Genomic DNA, 7,682 nt, shown 5'->3' on the forward strand with positions numbered 1-7,682 from the left:
GGTAGAATTGTTGTCACCTTGTTACATTTGTGGTAATTACCTTTATTGATGACTACTATAAAGGACAAAACAAATAGCTATCTTTAAATTTTTGATTTATGTATGACATCTTACTTTTACATTTCAGGGAACATGATTTGATCTCTAGTATATATGAATATGTACATTAAAGAAGCTTTACTTTAAATTATAAAGTATAGAATGGGCATTAAGTTATTGATGACATAACTTACAAGAGATGGTAAGAATGGTTTCCTGGAAAAAATCCTGACAATATACTTTATACTGGTGGAAATGGGAGAGCTCTGGACTGAGTTCTCATACATTTCCTCTCAGTCTAAGTAGACATATAATGCCAAAAGTCCTTAATTATGACTAGAATTCTAAATTAGTTCAAATCTCAAAAGAACCCGACTTGAGGTGGTGCTAAATGCCTTAGCAGTAGCTACCTCCCTTTGTGTAAGTAGAACCTGAATCTCACACTGTATTCCCATAATGCCTTAAGCTGTTAAAAAGGCAGCCCACAATAATTGTTTTAGACATCTGCTTAGCATACTTTGAAGTGTATATAAGTTCCTTTTCAGTTTCATTTGAACTCCAGCTGTCTTCACCAAAGTCTATAATCAATCTGAATTAAGTTGTCCTACTTCTCTTAATAAGTTTCTTATTAAGTTCTGCATTGGCCTCTTAGTGAGACTTAAAACTAATTCATGCAGAATTGCCATTTTCTACTCATTCATTTGTCAGCCCTCCAAATCTCAACTAAAAACAATCAAAAAGACTATTAATTTGCTGCTTCATAAACAACTTACGCAAGAATATGTGTTGTAAGCCGGCAAATGATATAAGACAATGAGTGAGGAGGAAGGGGACGGTGGCATGTAATGGATATTTTTAACTCAAAGGAATGCCTTTTAATTTCAAAATAAACATTTATTCCATAAGAGAAACATCCTTCCCATCTCTCCAATTATTTCATAAATGACTTGATTGCTTAGTGAACTTTATTTAACGATAGGAAATCTCTGGAACAGTTGGAGACTGTGAACGTCCTTTTATATTGTTAAACTGATTTTAATTTGGACCTCTTTACCAATAAAGAGCCTTGTAACACTTGTTTTGATAGACTACAATGAACATAGGCACCAGAATATGCCACAAATGTTACTCAATTAAGTAAGAGCTGTAGAGCAACTCTTTTAGTCATATGAATTTAGAAATTTGCAGATAATCAAAATGTTCAGTTAATGAAAACATCTGATATTATTTTTCTCAAGAGGTGTTTTTTGAGCCTTGTAATTCCCTCCCCACAACATCACCCAGGCTTTCATTTAAAAACAATAATCTCAAAGAGTTCACATTTAATACAGCAGCTCTAGAGAAATGGCTGGTATTAGAATCTAAACTAACTACTTTGGGTGCAGTAGGAGACAGTAATAAATGCTCTCTGGTCCTCCAGAGGTACTGTCCAACAATTACAGACTACTCCAAACAGAAATTAAGTAACATATCATTAGCATTAAAGGATTTCAGATTTCAAAATGTTATTGTTATAATCTAGTATCTAGAGAGGTCTGATCTCATTATAAAGTGTGAATGTTTAATTCACTATATCTGTAGTGAAGTTTATATCTGGAGTCTGTTTCTGGGAACATTTTTATATAACAAGAAACAGAGATTAAGCATTTTTATTAGATTCTATGTGTAGAGGCAGAGCATTAACTATATATGATACTAAGGTGCTAGTAATATTTAGCAAAAATGCTACATTTGCTTAGAAAATGGTAGCTCCTGCTCTACTTTTTTTTTAATTTCCCTTGGCATTTACCGAAGATGTTCAGGTTTCAAGTTTATCATTGAGTTATACTTACACAACTAGAACAACAAGGCATGATTTAAGAGCAAATAACCCAAGAAGTAGGTGCCAGATGTGCTGTCATGCCCTGCAATTACATTTTTCACATTTATCCATTTAACATTGGCACCAATATCATGCCTCAGATAACCTCACATTAAACAAGTTAAGCATTGACACTGAGAAATGGTTGCCAGTAAGCCAGCATTCTGGATGTGATGGAAAAGTAGATGTGCAGATTGCTTACAAAACAAAACAAAAATCTCATTTTGAAAATAAATGTGAAATGATAGATTTTTTTTAAGATAAAAATTTGTCCTTCCCCAAAATAACATTTTAAGGCTATGTTTGCATGTACCTTATTCTGTAAGAGGTAGAAGAATCTCTGCATGAAAAATTAATTTGATTATTCCATCATTCTCAATTTCTTTTATTTTCGTGGACCAGGTGAAATGATTTTATGGTACTCACTTTCAATTAAAAATAATGTAAAACAAATCAATACAATATTCAAATAAGTAGATTTATGACTGTACTAAACTTATAGAAATCTGTCCAGTCTTCTAGATCCAATCCTATATTTTTTTCATTGTGGAAAAGGAATTTCATATAGGAACTTTAAAATCAATAATGATTTCTTCTTTAATTAGAGTGACTTTAAGAGGAAAAAAACTGATATGTAGGGTATAACAAATTAAACCATTGGGATATAGAATGTGTCCCAATATATCATCTTTCTTTTTAAAATTATGAATCACATTCTTACTCTACATTAAAGTAATAGGAGATAAATAACAAAAGGAACACAATAACCCTCCCCTTTTCCAAAGTATATCTTAGGAACCAATTTTTTTTATTATTAAAGTTTTTTATTTTCAAAACATGTACATAGATAATTTTCAACATGCTCCCTTACAAAACCTTGTGTTCCAAATTTTCCTTCTATTCTCTCCATCCCCTCCCTTAGAGGCAAGTAATTCAATATGTTAAACATGTGCAATTCTTCTACACATATTTCCACAATTATCATGCTACACAATAAAAATCAGATCAAAAAGGGGAAAATAATGAGAAAGAAAACAAAGTGCAAGCAAACAATAATAAAAAAGTGAAAATACTATGTTGTTATCCATACTCAGTCCCCACATCCTCTCACTAGGTGCAGATGGCTCTCTTCATCACAAGATCAACCAATTTTTCTTTTAGACAAATAACTATTGTTGAAATTATGGAGAACTCAATCTTACCTATTAAGAAGTTATTTTATAAATGTAATACACTACTGGTGAGCAGTTTTGATGTTCTATGGATTAAGTGATGTCAAACTTCAATCTTATATGGATCATCCCAGCAATTGTCTGAAATATAAATCCAAATTAAAGGTATCAAATCTGAGATTTAAAAGCTTCATGAACCTGCAGAACTCTTGAGCAAGGTGTGAACTAGATTAAAATGTAATTAGAAAGTGTTAGACAAAACAAATAAAAATATAAAACCACATAAATTATGTTAATTTGTGATTTCCCAAGTCAATATTCTTGCAACCTGAAGGGCTCCATTTCTATTTGAGTTTGGCTACATTAATGTTGTCAACAAACTAGAAAACATTTATTAAATTAGACACTGTGTTAAGTGCAGAGACAGTAGATAGATGTAATAAAGATAATTCCTATTCTTAAAGAGCTTACATTTTAATGGGGGGAGACAACACATAAATGGAAGCTGAAAGGAGTTGGCCACAAAGGAAAATATCTCTTGGAGCTACAGTGGAGAAAGAAATAAAAAGAATCAGGAATTGAGCTATAAGAGGAATGAGCATAAATTAGAGTAGAGATATTTAACTTGGAGTCCATGATATATTTTTGATGACTGTTTTTGTATTCCTATGTGCTTTATACATTTAAAAACATTTTTCTGAGAAAGGGTCCATGGACTTTACCAGACAGCCAGAAGGGTCCATCATATAATAAAGATTATGATCTCTTACTGCAGAGAGATTATAGGCGCATAGATTCTAACTGGAAGTAATGTTAGAAGTCACTTATTACAACTCCTTAGTTTTATAGATGAGGACACTCATCAGAAAAATTAAGTGGCTCACCCAATGTCAGACAATTAAGTCAGAGCTAGATTTTGAAAGTGATTTTCTGATTGCTTTTCCTGGGGTCTCAAGCTACCATTCCTAAAAGCTCTAAGTTGTGTTCCAGTTGGGCTTCTGTGTTTAGCTAGTAGTGAAATTTTGAGCCAAATTAGATATTTTCTAAGGCATCTTGATGACTCAATGGATAGAGCATTGGGCTTGAAGTCATGAAGACTCATCATCCTGCATTCAAATCTCAGATACTTATTAGCTGTATGACATAGGCAAGCCATTCAAGTCTATTTCCCTTAGTTTCCTTATCTGTAAAAGTAACTGGCAAACTATTGCAATACTTTTGCCAAGAAAACTCTAAATGGAGTCACAAAGACTCAGATGTGACTGAAAAGAAACGCACAGCAACAATAAAAATGTCTCAGCACTTCAGTTTTCTCAGTTATGAGATTAGACTAAATGACATATAAGGTTTCTTCCAGCTCTGTGATATATCAAATTCAAAAATTTTTATAAATATATTTTCTTTGTAATTTTTAAAGTTTTCTCACTTCTATAAAAGTAAGTTCTTTCATATACTCCTCAAATACAAAGGAACCTATTTACTTAACTCCATCATCTTCTTGGACACCAATAGCCCATGTCATTATTAAGATCATCAGGTCCCTTCAGAGTGGAAGGCACGGTAAAAATAACTAAAAAAGAACATTCATACATGAAGGGAAGCCTCCTTAGGCTAAATATTTCCCATTGTCAAATAACTTATATCAACCAGTAAACATTCATTAAGTTCCTACTATGTGCCAAGCACTACGTTAAGCATTAGGAAAACAAAAAGAGGTAAAAGCCATTCCCTAGTATATTTGTAATGGTTTTCATACCCAAGCTTGTTCTAGAACTGAATGTCTTAATCTAATATTAAAATTTTAAATTAAAAATATGCTACATGTTTTGAATAACTTTCTCTACCCAGTGTTTTCCCCCCAGTTTGTTAAGTATAAGCATTTCTTTTTCACCATATAACTTGTTTCTTATATGATGCTTATAAGCAGCAGCAATCCTTAGCCTCCACAGACTTGGTTATAACCATTGACAGTTTTTGAACTGTGCTTAATTAACATGTTTGCCAGAAGTAAGTGGTAAAGCATTAAATCACTTAATTCTTCAGCTGCTTTTAGCTTGCCTTTAAAGCCCCCCACTCTGAAAGAATATCTGCTAATATCTGAAATGGGTTATTGGTGTCCAGAGAGCATGATGATCAGGAGATAAGTTTCTAGATGCAGGGATTTTGTGGGGTATAGGAAAGAGCAACAAATAATCATAAAACCAGATTTGACGCTCAGGTCACTGGGAAGTAAATCATTTAGCTTTTCTAAGCCTCAGTTTTTTCATCTATGACATAGATGGAAAATCATATATATGCATTATTTTCTTCATGTAATCATTATGAAAAAATTGCTTTTTAAACAGTTTATTACAATATATGGTTATAGTGTTTTAAATCATTGCAATTATTATTGTTCTTTATCAGTACTTTGCATGTTTCTCTCTTTACTTTATGGTAAAAGATATCTGAAAAGGGGAGTAAAAAAAGGGGAAAGAATTCTATGAAGTTAGGATAGATACCTATTACAATATTCATTGAGCAGTTAAAATCTTCTAATCATTACCTATAGAAACTATTCCAGTGCCATTATGAAAATCCTCCCATTTCCTGGGCCCCCAATAACTTCACCTAGTAAAGTCTTATATTATGTATTACCTGGACCTTTACAGTACCTAATTATCCAGATCTCTCCACCTCTCAAATCATTATCCATTTAGCTGTCAGTGATTTTTCTAAAGTTCAATCTGACCATGTCAGTATCTATTTAATAAACTCCACTGATATTCTACTTGACTCTAAGGGCCATCTCATCTTTCTCATCTTTCTCAATTTTCGGTTCTATGTGTGAGTTCTATTATGTAAAGAATTATTAATGTAGTGGTACATGCATGTATTTTATAAATAAGTTATTATATTTATATTGTTATTTTATAATAAGAAATGTTTTATTGATGGAATTGTTTATTCAAAAAAGTATAAAGACTCTAGAAGATAACATATGACTAGTATTCCAGAGAAATGGAAACAGGTCTGAAAAGATTTGAATAGATTCACAAATGATAATTCCCTAATCAATTGTTAAGGTATTTCTTTCATCTATAAAATTAGGGCACTGAATCAGATGACCTCTGAGATGCTTTTCCACTGGAATAGACAATGAATCTAAGAGGTAGCTTGGTATGTGAAAATTAGCCCTGGTTTTGGAGGCTAAAGATTCAAATTTTAGTTTTGTAACCAACCAGTTCTGCCACTGACTATATGAAAGATCTCAGACAAATAATTATATCTCTCTCTACCTCATCTTTAATGAAACAGGGCTAGATGAGATTCCTTTCTGCTATATCATATTATAATTCCAAGAAGCTTCATATGAAAGAATTATCCCATTCAAAATTGCTACATAGAGAAGTAGTTAGAGTGCTGAATTTTCAATCAGAAGACCTGGCTTCAAACCCTATCTCACACCTACAGAAGAGACCAGGGAAGCCATTGAGTCTAAATGTTTCATTTTACAGATAAGGAAGCTGAGGCAGACAGAGATTAAATGACTGGGCAAATTACTTAACCTCTATTTGCCTGTTTTCTCAACTAGAAAATAGAGATAATAAATATTCCATAACTTTTAGGGTTCTCTTCAGGATAATTCAATTCAAATAAACATTTATTAAGATCCTACTATGTTCCAAGCATTGTGCTAAGTAAGCACTGGATAAAATGAGATAATATTTGCAAAGAGACTTACAAATTTTGAAGTATTGTGTAAATGCTTCTTCTTGTTATTATATTGACTAGTTTGGGAACACGTATCTGAGGTAGATTCAGGACTTCCTGCCTCTAAAACCCAGCATGCTATGCTCTATACAATTTAGCTGCCACAGACAACTACTGTGTGACCCTGGACAAATTACTTAATTCTCCATTGCTTAATTTCCTCATCTGAAAAATAATGGGATTGGACTCATTGGCCTCTAAGGTTCCTTCCAGCATTAAATCTAGGATCCCATGATCTTTAATCCAATGGCTCTACTTCGATTAAGTGTATGTTAAATCATTAAATTATAGTAGAATAAAGGTAGAAATGCTAATGTATCATCAATACTCATAAAGGCTATTTCACATATCATTATTATGGGTTTGTTCATAATACTTCTGGGCTTATTAAAGCTCCCACAGAATGGTTGACCCTTGAACTTAAAAATCAGCTAATCATTATAAAAGGGGAATATATAACTTACAAAGATATATATTTTTCCATTTTAAAAATGATTATATGTTGAACTTGCTCTTTTTTTCCTTTAGGGAAGGGCTTGTCAGTATGCTTTTCAAATGTAATCTTTTTATATCTCTAGCTTGCTTGTGTTTCTACCTATTATAGACACCAAAGGCCCATTTAGATGTTCTACCTATTAAGTGTGCAGATTTCATAATAATGATTTTTACCATCACATACACAAGTCAATGAGTGAAATAAAATCAAGTTAGTAGGCTTTTATGTCAACGTAAAGGATTAAGTTAGGAAGCTTGTAGAGTAGAATAATTAATAAGGTGACTTGGTTTGTTGAAACAATAACAAATTACTGCCAAATGTATCTTTTATTTTCTTATTTTATTGTAGAATATTACCATGT

At 32.3% G+C, this 7,682-nt stretch overlaps 1 protein-coding gene across 1 annotated transcript in view; it reads left to right on the forward strand.

Annotated features, from left to right (window-relative positions):
* Positions 1-7,682, forward strand: part of DMD (dystrophin) — a 2,219,276-nt gene that overhangs the window by 1,830,061 nt on the left and 381,533 nt on the right. The window lies entirely within an intron of this gene.

Source organism: Antechinus flavipes, chromosome 3 (genome assembly GCF_016432865.1).
Source record: "Antechinus flavipes isolate AdamAnt ecotype Samford, QLD, Australia chromosome 3, AdamAnt_v2, whole genome shotgun sequence".
NCBI lineage: Eukaryota > Metazoa > Chordata > Mammalia > Dasyuromorphia > Dasyuridae > Antechinus > Antechinus flavipes.